Raw genomic sequence first — 15,662 nt, forward strand, 5'->3', positions numbered from 1 at the left:
CATATCTCCTTTGAAATATCCAGCAATGCCCTTGGGTCTCCCATACAGTAAATCAAAAGGTGAGAACTCTGTGGAAGATTGTGTTATCTCTCTAATGGCCAACAATTAATAGGATAACAAATAATCCCAATCTTTCAAATCTTTATCCATCACTTTCCTTAGCATATTCTTTAAAGTTTTGTTGAATCTCACCACTAGACCATCAGTTTGAGGGTGATACAGGGAGGTCTGTAGCTGAGTAACCTTAAACAGTCGGGACAACTCTTTCATGATTCTGAACATAAATGTGGTACCCTAATCAGTTAGGATTTCCTTAGGTAGAAAAACCGCTACAAAATTGAGGTTTTTTTCTAGATGCCCTGCATTTATGTGACTATGAGCCACTGTTCTTCTGTATGCCTTAGGAACTATCAATTGTTCGACAACATCTTTTCCCTTTTTGGACACTTGATACAACAAACCTTGGCTCATTGCCCTGTGAAGGTATGACAACCTACTATCAGGCTCTACTGGGTTCCATCAAGCACTTTTACATTCTTGCTAGCCTTTACCAGATTTGGGTCTTTTAACTGTTCTGAGGCAAAAATATATTTTCTCACTTCAAGATCAGACATACAGTCAAATGGTTCAACAACGTTTCTTACTTCAGTAGGAGGTACATTATCCTACACTCCACTGCTGCCTTTCTTATTTTCTGATTCCCCAATCATGCTTGGAAAAAGGAACACTTCAGACTAAGACCACTAAGAATAATACCACTGCCACTGTATCAATAACATTATCAAAGGGGTCTGGGTTACTTACTTTTGTAACCAACTGGGTTTCCCACAATTTCCAGAAGTGGGAAAAATCTCTCTCTAAAATATCATCAAATACGGAACTAATCCCACAGTGACTACCAAACGACCAAACTGTGTTTCTATGTTCACTTCAGTAGTATTATAATCCCAAGTGCTCCCATGTATACAGTTTACTCTAAAATAGGTGTTGACAGGGAACAAATTTAAATCCTTAGGTTGAGGGAAGAGATCAGTTCTTATGAATTGGACTGTTGGAGACTAGTCTTCATTTTATGTCCTTTTATTTGCCAAGACCCCTATAACCACCCTTTTGATGAGATTTCTGTCTGAGTAGCTCTATATGTCCCTAACAGTGCTCGCTCATTGAGTGTCCCAATTGTTCCAACTTTATTTAAACGTTGAGGTAAACTCTCCACTTCTTTTTGGGCTGCTGTTTTGTTAACTTGCACAGAAGTAGGGGGAAAAAATGATTCTATATGATCCTTGAACAGTGCTGTTTCGTTCTACTGCCTTCTCTAATACAAACTTGTAAGTGGTCTGGTGTAAGCTCTAATAAAACTTATAGTATATTTAATTTTAGTTTTACAAAACAATTTAAATTACACTGCTCTGCACATTCGCACAATCACACATTAACCTAAAAGCTGTGGATGTGTTCCAACACTGTCAGTGGACCATTTCCTTCTTCTTCCATTGCAGTTGGACTGCAGGTCTGCCGGCCTTAATCTCTTCACTAAGCATAAGTGATCTATCACCTGTCGCCAAGGGAAATTATTTTTGTCATCAGGCCTCTCTCCTCCAGCCCCCCTCCGCCCAACCAAACATCATTTTTCCCCTCAGTACTCCTTTTTCGCCTGATATATATCCTTTGTACCATGTGCTCTCTCCTTTAATCTTTAGTTCTCTCTCCTGTTCTGTCTTTTCTCCAGCACTCTATTCTCTTACAGCTCTATAGTAATAGATAATTCTTTCCCCATGTTTCCCCCTCATTGTTCTTTCTCCTTCCCCCACCAATTTTCTCTTTTTTTCTGTCATTCCTCTTCTTTGTTTTTTTCTTTCCCTATATCTTTGACTGCGAGTGATTGGCCACACTTGTGTATTAGCAGGGTGGTACAGAGAGGAGCAAGCGTTACTGCTCAGGTCAATCTCAGCATTTACAGCTACATGATGGGAAACCAATCATTAGTTCCTGTAGATGCGCATCAGCCAATAAGATCAGGTACACAATGAAACCCTGATTTCATTGGCCACTGCCAGTTTGTTAATGATTGCATCTATCACTGTTTTGGTCTAACCGCAGCTGCTGTTATTGGACTAAGTAGTTGCAGCTAGTTCCTGTGCAAGGGTGTGATTAAGGCCAGCCGCTCAGCCCAACCCTCCCCAAGACTGGTGGAAAATAAGTATTTTTTAGGAATCAGGGGAATAAAGACATTAGGTAGTCCACTGAAGCCACTGGCCTACCAGGAAACGTCCCGGTAGGTTCTATGGCCAATCCGCCTCTGGACCGGATTTCAGAAATGTAAACCTCCATATAGGGAAAGGATCCCGAAACAACTCCTTTATCAGAACAGTTTTTAAACATCTCTTGTGACTGCAATTCCTCAGGTAGCCAGTCTCCCTAATTATTATTTGCCAATTGGAGACTAAGGGGTAGATTTACTAAAACTTCTAAAATTGAAAAGTGGAGGTGTTCCCAATAGCAACCAATCAAATTCTAGCTATCATTTTCTAGCATGAACTATATGATTTTTAGTAACTTTACCATTAAAAGTCAATGAAGGGAAAATAAGTCAGGCTACTTAAAAGTGATGGGTCTTTATAGATCAATTACAGATTGTCATACTTGGATGGACAAGTACATACTTTTATGGAACAACTTGTCAGAGGTGAGAGGAAGTTGTGAGATCACAAATGGAAACCATTCTGAAGAGTAGAAAAACCCTACTAAATCTGTATTATTTGTGTCAGTCCTCTGATGAAACCACTTGTAGGCATTGTGGAGAATCGCATAACTTGAATTTTATTCAAGACTATAGACTACATATGATTTTTCAAAGTGCTCTGTATTGTATATAAGTTTTGGTAACTATAAGACCCAGGTCTGTTTACAATTAGGAGTTGTGGGAGAAGGATGATGTTATAGTCACTGTGACTTTGCTCATTTCTGTCTCACGAATATATAGTTTCCTTCCATTGGGAAGTTTGATTTGAAGGTGGATAATGATATAATGCTTTCACAGATTAGCATGCTGATGCAATTTACTGACTGATGCTCCATAATTACTATGTAGAGCTCTAAGTTGTCTGCTGAGGGTTCTGCATAGCTTGGATCATTATACCATCTGGGACTACTTTTTGCCAAGCAAGAGGGATCTTTTTCCTGAACTCACTATTCCTTTTCTTTATCTCATGTATCTTACATGTGAAATTGTTATGGTTCTGTGTAATAGTGTCTGATTCTTTATTACACCTATAGTATAAAACAGCAAGTCAATATTTCTTGGAATCTTAATGAGTTTTATCATTTGTTCAGCATATGATCCTTTGTGTATTGCTTTAATGCAGATTTGTATAATAAAGTGTTTACAGAGATATTTGTGGTTGATCTGTTTAGGTCACACTCCTAGCACTCCTTTGTTTTCTCTCTTGCGCTATTTTGGATGTTTTGTATTAGCTTGCTATTCTTGTCACTACTTTTGGACCATACAGAGAAGAACCTTATGGACTGAGGTGGATTTTGTGGAAATGTCCTGTTATAGCAAAGATAGCACAGTTTTTCTGAAGGTCTTCTAGCTAATAATAAGTCAACACCTCAGGATGTAACAGTAGCTTAAAAGCCCAGTTAGAGGACACAATCATATATGTGTTTTTAAACAACAAAACCTAAGGTCATAAATCTAGGAAACTCAAAACAGAAACCGTAGGGTCAGTGCACCAAGAATAGTAACTCAAACTTGAACTTAAAAAAATTACTCAAACCAGAACATTGCACTTAGTGATTTTAAAAGAAGTAAGAGAAAAGTTGGCACTGAAACACTGACTTCTATAAAGAATGAATTGAACCATATTTGTCAAGAGGTGGTTAATTAAGCACTCTGGAATACAGCGAAGGTCCTATTCATATCAGTGGAAGATGAAAATAAAAAAAATATTTGTGGCTCTGGAATTTAGCAACAGCCCACCAACACAGAGGTCCACAGCTCAACACCCTCTGGGTCCTTACAGAGTGCTCTCCTGCCTGGCATTATGATGCAGTGGGCAGCAGGCCTAACACTACACACTGGCCATCTCCCCCCCAGCTTTTCTCACATAGACAGTAGAAGAGCTGGAGTTTTTGCACCGGATCATGCGATGTGGCGGTTCCCAGTCACTGATAGGCACTGATAAGGTCTCTGCAGTCTATCAGTGATTGGGATCTGCCACATTACATGATCCGCTGCAAGAAAGAGGCATAAAGTGGCGACAGGGGCACCCCATGGGTGTCAAGCGGGCCCATAAGTCATGGTGACAGGCAGGGCTACTCTGAATTATGGGGCCAGTGTGCACAGTCCACCCTGCACCCATGGTAGATATGCAACAGCTTGCTCTCTATCTTTAATTATGAAACAGGGCTGTGGTACATAAAGGGGATTAGGCCTGAGCAAAATTTTTATTCTTATTTTTTAATGACCAACATAAGACATAACTATGGTCTAAAGCATGGTCTGCAGGACAGAGGGCTCAGCTGCTACTACTGGATTTGTGTGCTCTGGTGTCAGTTTCTGACACTTGTCAGGAACAGGCAATATTGATTCCAGTCAACTGGACTTTAATTATGAGAATTATATTCTACATACAAGGCATAAGAGTGATCCCCAGGGGCAGGCTGAGCTGGGGGGCAGGAGGCATCTGCCCCGGGCCGGTCCCATAGTGGGCTACCATGGGCTGGGTCACTGGGCCACCTGCATTTCTTTTTCCGTTACAATATTCTTAATAGGCTGCTGAGTCGAGTCTTGCCCCCCAGGCTAAAAATTGTCAGCACTCCCCTGGTGATCCCAACATTATTATTTCTATTTTACAGCTGCATTATCTAAACATTTATGCGTGAATAAGCAGTAAGTCTGGCTTTAACACTCTTACAAAAAAATCTCATAATCTTCTGATTTCTAAACACTTTTTAGTCATAGGATCGCCCAAATTTGGAGTCTTGCTGATAGTTTCTTCCCAGGATCCTCTCTGGTTTATTGGTTATTTCATTTGTACTGTATAGCAACAACAAGAGGCTTGAATGAAAGTCAAGGTTATACTTTTAATCATCAAGAAAACACTCTCTCTCCTCACAATAAAATCTGAAAAGAACAGACAATTTACAAAGGAATATTCATTGTTTCCTGTTTTGTAAATGGAAGATTGACAATGCAAAATACAGTTTTTATGATTTCACACTTTTAAAGCAACATCCTGATTGCAGGAGGCAAAACACTGTGAATAATACGCTATATGTGGGTTAATATTTGCAGCTGGTTTGTACTGTAATTCCTGGACAAGAATTAATCTGTATTTCCTGGTGAATGGAAATAATTAAGACCAATAGGATCCATTGGGATATATTAATGCAGATGTTTCCAACAGTGAAACACATAGCACCTGCATGGGCCCAGGATCTAGAGGGACAAGCGTCTCACATATTACACTAAGGAGAGGGTGGAGATCAGTGTTATTTTGGATCTGAGAAGCTGCACATAGAACAATGCAGAACATAACACTTCCTTGCTTAAAACAAACATTACTATAACAAAATCTCAATGGAAATGAAAAAAGACAGAAACAGTTTTGTGTGTTTCATAACATTCCTCAAGACTCAAAGTTAGTATTTAAAGAAAATAATGGCTAGGGTAAAGCTGCACCAGTTTAACCACTCATGCTATCTTAAATAAATATGAATACCAACATACAAATATGTATACCGAGTTATGCAGCAGCACAATTCCGAAACCAACACCTATTTGCAGTGCTAAAATCAATTTATAAAAGGTATACATTTATTGTATGCTCACCTATTACATTTGTGAGCAAGGACAAGATTTTGCCATTTGCTTTCTAGTAACGATTTCTGAGAAAACTTTTGCACTGTTACTGCGTTGAGGGAGATCAGTACTTTATCTCTGGCTTCTGGTGGGAACTTTGACATATAGTATTGTAATAACTGTTTTTTCCATCCACAATATGGCTGCCTGGTGATTGTTGGACTGTTTTATTTCACATAAATCCATGCTATGTACATTTTGGATATGTGTGAAAGAAAATCTGAATCATACTTTATTAGTATGACTAGTGCTACAGTGTTGTTTCCTAATATAAAGTGTAACCAGGACCTGGGTAATAATTTTGATGTGGCAGGATCATTCCATACTGAGTTCTAGATGACACATTTCATATTATAGAAGATATTTAATCTACAGGATGAGCATTGGCGCCACACTGTGGTTACTAACCAAACTCGCCCACACTCACGAGCCTTTCCCATACACATTTTCAAAATCATTCACCCACATCAGTACTGTAAGAAGGCAACAGGCCAAAAAAAAACTGTATCCTATAAAATGATTCATCAGCTCCTCACAAAGAAATTATTGCTTCAGGGAAACGATCTCCTTAACCCTTAATAAAGCCTACTACTAAATTACCCCACAAAATGTTCACTTTCCAATCCTATCATCAATTTATGTGTATATATATATATATATATATATATATATATATATATATATATATATATATATATATATTTATAAGAGATGTTCATTGACCCCTGTGGTTTTGGTTTTGTTTGGATCTGGATTAATTTCGTGTTTTGGTTTTGGATCTGGATTTTTTTACAAAAATAGCTAAATCACATAATTTTTCTTGTTTCTTGTTTATTATTAACCACAATAACACTGATTTCAAGTCATTTGCAGTCAATTTTGACCACCTCACAGGTCACAATATTATTTTCATACACTTCCAAACAAAGACTGCAGCAGTTCTTGCCAGTGATAAGAAGAAGGCCATTGTCATGCCTGGGCATAAGACAAAAAAATCCACCTCTTATGTGTGGAACTATTTTTACCCAAATTCTGACAACAATTGTCTAGCCATTTGTAGCATTGCAAAGTCACAGTCAGTAGAGGTAGGGACCTTAATCATCTAGGATCCTCATCCATGTTACATCATTTGAAGCGAGTTCATGGAAAGCTCCATGGAAAATCAGAAACTTATGCTAAAAAAATAACAACAAGCAGCCCAGCATTGGCTACCTCCCTTCTCTCATCTAGATACCAGCATCTGCATTCTACACCCCCATCACCTTCATCATCAATATCCTCACGAGTGATCAGAATTAGTCCTGCATCTAAGTTGCTAATGCGAGACGACTCCTCCCCTAACCAGGACTCCTCAGAAGAATCCTTGAGCATTAGACCTACTGCTGCTGCTCCTGTTGCTGGGGTGGATATTCAACCCAGAAGCAGACCAAGAAGAAGACTACTAGTAGTTTACAACAATTGACTGTTAAACAATCCTTTGCAAGTATGAAAGCTGTCACCCAGTCGCAAAGTGGATCATTGATGCCATGGTGACTATGCTAGTATTAGATCTGCATCCAAAATTAACTATTAATGCAGCTGGTGTTAGACAATTACTCGAGGTCTTGTGTCCCCGTTACCAAATTCCATCACGACACCATTTTACTAGAAAAGCTATTCCTCACCTCTACCAGAAGGATCGTAAAAATGTAATTATTGGGCTACAAAATGCCATTCTACCCACTGTACACTTAACCACAGATATGGGGACAAGTGGAACTGGGCAAACTAAAGATTATATGACTGACAGCCCACTGGGTTGGTGATTCGCCTTCACCAGCAGGAACAGCAGCAGCATGTACCCAAGTACGTCACATTTTTCAGATGCAGGCTACTCTGTGTATCACCGGCTTCACTAAGAGGCACCACAGTGCTCCACAGTGCCGTACAGTAGGGAAGACAAGGACATACATAAAACAGGATCAGACAAGGCAGACAAAATGAATGGAGACATGAAAACAAAGGGTATGGAGGACCCTGCTCATTAGAGAGCTTACATTCTAAAGGAAATAGGGCACAGCTGAAACAAGAGGAGCGAGTGTGGCTAAGAGTGGAGATTGGGATGGTTGTGAGGGTGCGTTAGTGTGAATAGTGTTATTGAGGATAAGGTCACCTCTAAAAAAGAGATGGGTTTTCAAAGAGCATCTAAAGATTTGAAGGCTGTGGGAAAGTCTGATTGAGCGTGATAGGGAATTCCATAAGTGGGGAGCAGCATGGGAGAAGTCTTGAAGGTGGGAGTGAGAGGTGGTTTTCAGAGACGAGACAAGGCCCAGGTCAGAGCTAATACTGCTGACAACCTGTTTGAAAAACTAAGGTATGTCATTGCAAAATGGCTTATCCTGCTTGGACTCTCCTAAGGATATGTGATTTCTGATAATGCCACCAATATTGTTAGAGCATTACAGCGGGGGGGAATTCCATCACATTTCCAGTTTTGTTCACACAATCAACTTGGTGGTACAGAACTTTTAAAAAAATGACAATGACATGCAGGAGATGCTGTATGTGTTCCAAAATATTTAGGGTCATTTTCGTGATTCTGAAAGCATGTAGGAGAATACAGCAGCTGCAAGAAGAATATAATTTGAGGGGAATGTACTTTAGTCCAGCAAAGTAGTCACCTGTGAAGAGAGTGCAGACACTGTTAGCTTGAGTCAAGTGATTCCCCTAATTAGACTTTTTGAGAAGCAGCTAGATAAATTGAAGGAGGAAATGAAACAAAGCAAATCTGCTATCTATATTAGAATTGTAGATTAAGAACTGAATTTGCTTCGCTAGGATCCAAGAGTTATCAATATCTTGAAATCGGATCACTACATTTTGCCAACTGTGCTTGATCCTAGGTTTAAGAGCTATGTCTTCTCTTTCTTTCCAACTGAACTAGATCTCAAGAGATGCAATTTGCTCCAGGTCAGCAGGCCAACAGCTCAAGTGGTACATGACACAATGACGTCTACTCCTTCAGTTTCTCTGGCAACTGCTTCTAGGACAAAACTGAGCTTTCCCAAGACACCCAGTGGTGATGCAGATGAGTCAACACAACATTTTGACATTTGGTCTGGTCTAAAAGAATTGCCCAAAAATCGTGACAGCTCTGCCATAAAAAGAACTACAAATTCCATGAGTAAGGCCAATACTCTCAATTACATCATATGTCAAGTACACAGACTTCTGTGATGGTGGATTCCAGCGGTGGTGAATTAGTATTGTTTGAGGATGATGTACACACTTATGAGGGTGAATATGATGACAGTGCAGATTGCAGGTGCTGAAATGTAGCTGAGAGAAGGGAGCTACCTGATGCTCGTATGCTTGATAATATTTTGGGTAGAATTGCATCTTGGCAATTTTATGTTTTTCTACAGTAAACTTTCACCTTTATTAGAGAGGTTTTTTTTTCTTTAAAAAGGTACAAGCTTTTTATTTACATTTTTGTTTCCCTGACTTAAAACCACTATGCACTTGAACATAGGCTTTAGCACATGAGGTAGTGGGATTAGTATAATCATGACTGAGACTGAAGAGTGACAAGAACAATGCCACCCCTCCTGTTTCTGAGTGAGCTATGGTACAGTAAAATGTAACTGCAGATTTAGACCAAGCCTGCCAGCCATTTTATTTCTATTTCAGCAATGACAATTAGCAATGGAGAAATTTTACTGCAAATTCAGAAGACCAAGCCTGCCAGCCTTAGTATTTGTATTTCAGCAATGACAATTAGCAATGGAGCTCTTCTGAATGTCACTGTAGAGTTTGAAGAACACTCCTACCCCTCCTCTTTCTATTATACCTATGATGCTGCCCAACTGCTCTACAGACTACCAAGAACTGTGGTACTCCTTCTGTGTCCCTCTGTGAAATGGCGCTCAATCCCCATGGAGGGCAGTACTTATAGAATCCAAAAATCACGAGATCCGATGACGTAACAATGACATTTTGCCTCGTTTTCAATTCAAGGCGCGCAAAAGTACCAAGCTGGCTTGGCTCGGTACTCGGATCTGCTAAGTTTGGGTGTGTTCGGTTCTCGGGGACCGAGCCTGACCATCTCGAATATATATATATATATATATATATATATATATATATATATATATATATACACACATATACATATATATATATATATATATATATATATATATATATATACCAAAATACACCCAAAACGGTAGCGGTAGTCAAGGGAGCCCACGATATCGGCTAATAACTGAATAACTTTTTACTTAACCTCACAGTACAACTGAGAAATTAAATTGAGATGGAATTTGATATTGTGTACACCTGACCTCCACTAATTGTCTAAAACCTGATGCATTGATGGGGGATATTGTATGCACATCCAATGCTAACATATCTGTCATGGCATTAGTGATCTGCTGTGCAACAGGATGCTGACTGTCGTACTTGTTTCCTCTTCCAAACACTTGCTTCACAGACAATTGTGTAAAATATTTAGCCCCCCCCCCTCAGCAGCACCAGCTGTAGTGTGCAGGGATGTGTCTTGGAATCATGGATTGTATTAGGGGATTCATTTGGATTTTAATAATTGGATGCTGGACTACGTACTAATAATGAGAAAGCTCATGATGAAGGTGTTGAAACCGGTGAGGATTGCAACTGTCTATCCATTCAGCTGGTAGCTGATGCTGGGCTGCTTGCTACTGTACACAATTTGCCACACGACTTGAATGAACTCACTGCAAATGACGTGACAGGACAGAGGTACATAGATGATCAACGTCCCTACCTCTACTTATTTTGGCCTGACAAAGGCTACAGATGCCTTCACAAATGGGTTTGGATAAAAATATTTCCATGCAGAAGAGGTGCTTTTTTTCATCTTATTCCCTGGCATGATAATGCGCTTATCATGGGCATCTGCTGGTATTAACACTAGTGGGTGCTTTACTTCAACACAATCATCATCCTTCTCCTCATTATCTCATCCATTTCCAACACATTCATTTTCAGATCCACAATTATCTCCCTCATCCTCTTGCACATTTGCAACTTCCAAAGTAGCAACCTCAATTTATGTGTGTAAATCATCATCATCAATATAAATACTACTGCTTCACATCCTCACATTTCCAAATGGTTGAGGACATTTCAAAGGAGCTCTATAATGACAATGTCGGAATCTGAAACCCGAGATTCACATATGACACTCATGGATACCCTTAGACTTTCCTCATGATTCTGTGAGTTCCCAAGTTGTTCTTCTGCCTCTGTTAAGATTAACCTGTGGTTAATCTGCAGGCACTGATTTGGCTGTTTTGGAGGTGAGAGTGACTGACCTACACTCTGAGTGACAAGGTGGTGTATGGGAAGTTACAGCAGATGCATCACCGTGTTGGGCACTCTGTTTTGCAATAAGCATTCTACTATATCTACCAGTACCACCAGTAGTAGGACTCCTACTAGAAAGAAGTGGGCATAGTCTGAACCTTGTCTTGCCACTGCGGGTGGTATATAGAATGTTAGCTATTTTTCTTTATGTGGACAAAACACTACATTCATCAGAAACTTCACTCTTAATACTGCTCCTTACATCAAGATCTGATGTTTTATTTGAGAATGTGTTTGCATTTGGAGGAAGATTTCTCCAACCTTCTTCCAACATTGCCTTTTTTACCAGTAGAGGTAGTAAGGGTAAAAATACTACTACTGCCAGTACTGGTACTGGGATGCTCCTGATCTGTATGGTGATCCATGGTTGTCAAGAGGAGTAATGCTACTTGAACAGATTGGAGCTACTTGTAGCTGTCTACCACCACACCAGGGAACACACAATGAGATAACGAAAGGAGGGTATGTTAGTAAAATAAATCTTACAATTCGTATGAGTCTGAAACTGCTCCACAAAATACTTCTAATTTTGAAAATTTGTTCTTTCTTAAACAAACAAATTTTATATATATATTTTGGGGGGTGGGAGTTTTGCTGCTAATAGACAAAGAAAAGTAGTAATAACTAGAGAAATGGCGGGCTCGGTTCCCCGAGAACCGAACCCGCCCGAACGTCACCTATCTGAGCACCGAGCCGAGCAGACTCGGTACTCTGCCGCCAATTCGGAATCGAAATCGAGGCAAAACGTCATTGTGACGTCGTCAGAGCTCGGTTCTCGTGATATTTGAAATCCATAAATACCCGCCTCCACAGCAATCCATCGCCATTTGACAGAGGGAGAGAGAAGGGTTAGGTTGCAGGCAGCATTAAAGCAGGGAAAGAGCATTTATTCTATACATTATTCTTGCAATTATTCTTGAAATTCTTCTAGCAATTCTTCTAGCAATTGTTATAGCAGGAAGAGAGGAGGATAGAGGAGGCATTTTTGCAAACATTACTGTTTGGGGTGTCATATTCCCTCCTACAGAAACTATTTTCTGGCTGCAGAAAGTCTTATCTAGCAGCACTATCTATTTAATATTTTGCACTACAAGTGCTTTGGGGTGTCTCATAATCCCCAGTGTGAAACAACAATTTTTCTGGTGCTGAAAGTATTATCTAGCAGCACTATCTATTTAATATTTTACACTACAAGTGCTTTTGACTCATTAAAATGGATTAAAAGCAGTCCACATATGAGCAGGATCAGCAAGCAGGTGCTGGCACCAGTCCGAATGGTAGTCTTCCCAGTATGTCATCTGGTAAAGCCTATGTAAAAGTACATAGTCTTTGTAAATCAGGGAAAAAAACACACCCCAAAAGAGGTGTAACTGATGAAAAGTTAACTGGCGATAAAAAAAAAATTGCCAACATGCCATTCTACACACGCAGTGGCAAAGAAGAATGAGGCCTTCGCCTCTCTGAGTTAGCCCGGCATCCCACTTATTAAGGCTGGATGACTCCTGCACTATTATTGATTCCTCTGAAGAAAGCGTTAGTCCCACTGCTGCTGCTGTTGCTGCTGCTGGGGGGTCATCCCAGAGGCAGGTTAAGAAAATGAGCAGTCCTACATTTCAGCAATTAACTGTGAAACAATCATTTGCGAGGGGAAGCAAATATGACAGCAGTCACCCAGTCGCCAAGCGAATCACAGACGCCATGGCTGCAATGTTAGTGTTAGATCTGCATCCAATCTCCACAATAAACGCAGCTGGTTTTTCACAGTTAATTGAGGTTTTGTGTCCGCGTTACAGAATTCCATCGCGTCACCATTTCTCCCGTAAAGCAATTCCACAACTATACCAAAAAGTGTGTAAAAATGTAGAGATTGCGCTAAAAAATGCCATTCTGCCCACTGTCCACTTAACCACAGATATGTGGACAAGTGGAAGTGGCCAAACCAAAGACAATATGACTGTGACAACCCACTGGGTTGGTCATTCACCTTCACCAGCAGGAACAGCAGCAACATGTACACCACTACGTAACATTTGTCACAGGCAGGCCACTCTTTGTATCACCGGCTTCACTAGCAGGCATACAACTGACAATTTGTTACGCAAACTAAGAGATGTGATTGATACATGGCTTATACCACTTGGACTCTCTCCAGGATATGTCATTTCTGATAACGCCAACAATATAGTGCGAGCATTACAGCTGGGTGATTTCCAACACATTCCCTGCTTTGCTCACACCATCAACTTGGTGGTGCAGAGCTTCCTATGAAATAACCATGAGGTGCAGGAGATGCTTTCGGTGGCACGTAAAATTTCAGGCCATTTCAGGCATTCTGCCACAGCATGTAGGAGTTTGCAGCAGCTCCAAGAGCAGTTTAACTTGCCCTGCCACCAACTTAAGCAAGAGGTGGTAACTAGGTGGAATTCCACCATTTACATGCTTTAGAGCCGGCCTGTCCAACCTGCGGCCCTCCAGGTGTTGTGAAACTACAAGCCCCAGCATGCTTTGCCGGTAGACAACCAGTTGATAGCTGGAAGGGCATGCTGGGACTTGTAGTTTCACAACACCTGGAGGGCCGCAGGTTGGACAGGCCTGCTTTAGAGGATGGAGGAACAGCGCAAAGCCATCCAAGCATATTGCACGAGCCATGACATTGGGAAAGGAGGGGGAATGTATTTCACTCTTGCACAGTGGGGAATCCTTTCAGTGCTGTGCAAGGTGCTGAACCATTTGAAGTTGTGACGTGTGAGGTGAGTGCAGACTCTTCTAGTTTGAGCCAAGTCATTCCTTTAATTAGACTATTGGAAAAGCAGCTTGAGAAACTGAAGGAGGAGCTGAAAGCAAGCAATTCAGCAAAGTATGTTGGCCTTGTCGATCAAGTACTTAATTTGCTTCACAGTGATCTTCGAGTTCTTAAGATCTTGAACTCGGATTAGTACGTTTTGGCCACAGTGCTTGATTCAAGGTTTAAGACCTACATTGAGTCTTTGCTTCAAAATGAACGAGATGTGAACTTTTGCAAGGAGCTATTGCTCAGCAAGTTGTCGGCTGAACTGGGCCTTGGCTTGCCGACGTGTCCTCCTTCAGTTTCTCAAGCAGCTGCTGCTTGTAAAAAATTACATTTTCAAAAAAGAAGCAGGGAAGACGCAGAGGGCAGACCAGAACAGTTTAACATCAGGGCTGGTTTGAAGGATTTTTCTAAAAAAGGTGTGACCTTGCCCATAACTCCATCCAATATGAGTATTAACATGCAAAGGATGGTGGAGGATTATTTTCAAGAGGTAATTTATATGGAAATGTCAGACAGTCCCTTTCCTTACTGGGAAGAAAAGCAAGCAATTTGTAAACCCATGTACAAACTTGCTTTGCAATACTTAAGCTGCCCACCCTCCAGTGTGTACTCTGAACGAGTGTTCAGCACAGCAGGGAACTTAGTCAGTGATCACCGTAGAAGGTTACTTCCCAAAAATGTAGAGAAAATTATGTTTATAAAAATGAACTACATCTTCCACGAGGAAGGCCTTCACCATCCAAGACATCCTAGCGCTGACTGTTCTCTAATGGCGGATTCAAGTGGCGATGAATTGATAGTCTGTGATGATGACGTACACACTGATGAGGGTGAGGATGAAGCTAATTTCTCCTTAAGGGTAGGGTGTCATACACAGAGTGACCCCAAACTGTCTTTGTCCATTTCTCTTAATATTGTACAGTCTATAACGGCTGAATTTTTTGGCATTTTATACAAGTGGAGGGGGGCCTAGAGAGACAGAAACCAAACTGTCTTTGTCCATTTCAATTAATATTGTAGAGTCTATAACGGCTGAATTTTTTGGTATTTTATAGAAGTGGAGGGGGGCCTAGAGAGACAGAAACCAAACTGGCTTTCTCCATTTCAATTAATATCATACTTGCCAACTCCTAGTGAAGTGGGCAGAATTAGGTCACAAACACCGCGATTCCTGGTGAATCGCGGCATTTGGCCCCGCCCCCCACTGTCAAATGACGCGGTTTGCGTCATGCCGTCACGGGGGCGGGTCCAAAATGATGCGGATTTTGGAAGCCCTCCCCCGCAGCCTCCCGGATACCAACATTGTAAAGTTGGTAAGTATGATTAATATTGTACAGTCTATAAAGGCTGAATTTTTTGGTATTTTATACAACTGGAGGGGGGCCTAGAGAGACAGAAACCAAACTGCCTTTGTCCATTTCTTTACATATTTAAGTATAACTGTAGGGTGTAATATACATCCAAAGACGATGGCTGTATTGCCAATATTGATAGATAGAGAGGAAGACAATCTGGTTTGTGTGTCGAATTAATGAAGGCCTACCAGGAATTAAACTGTTTTTTGGATAATTTATTAGCTTTACAATTACATTACTTATCCAAGAAACAGGTGGAGCA

Source organism: Mixophyes fleayi, chromosome 7, assembly GCF_038048845.1.
Source record: "Mixophyes fleayi isolate aMixFle1 chromosome 7, aMixFle1.hap1, whole genome shotgun sequence".
Lineage (NCBI taxonomy): Eukaryota > Metazoa > Chordata > Amphibia > Anura > Limnodynastidae > Mixophyes > Mixophyes fleayi.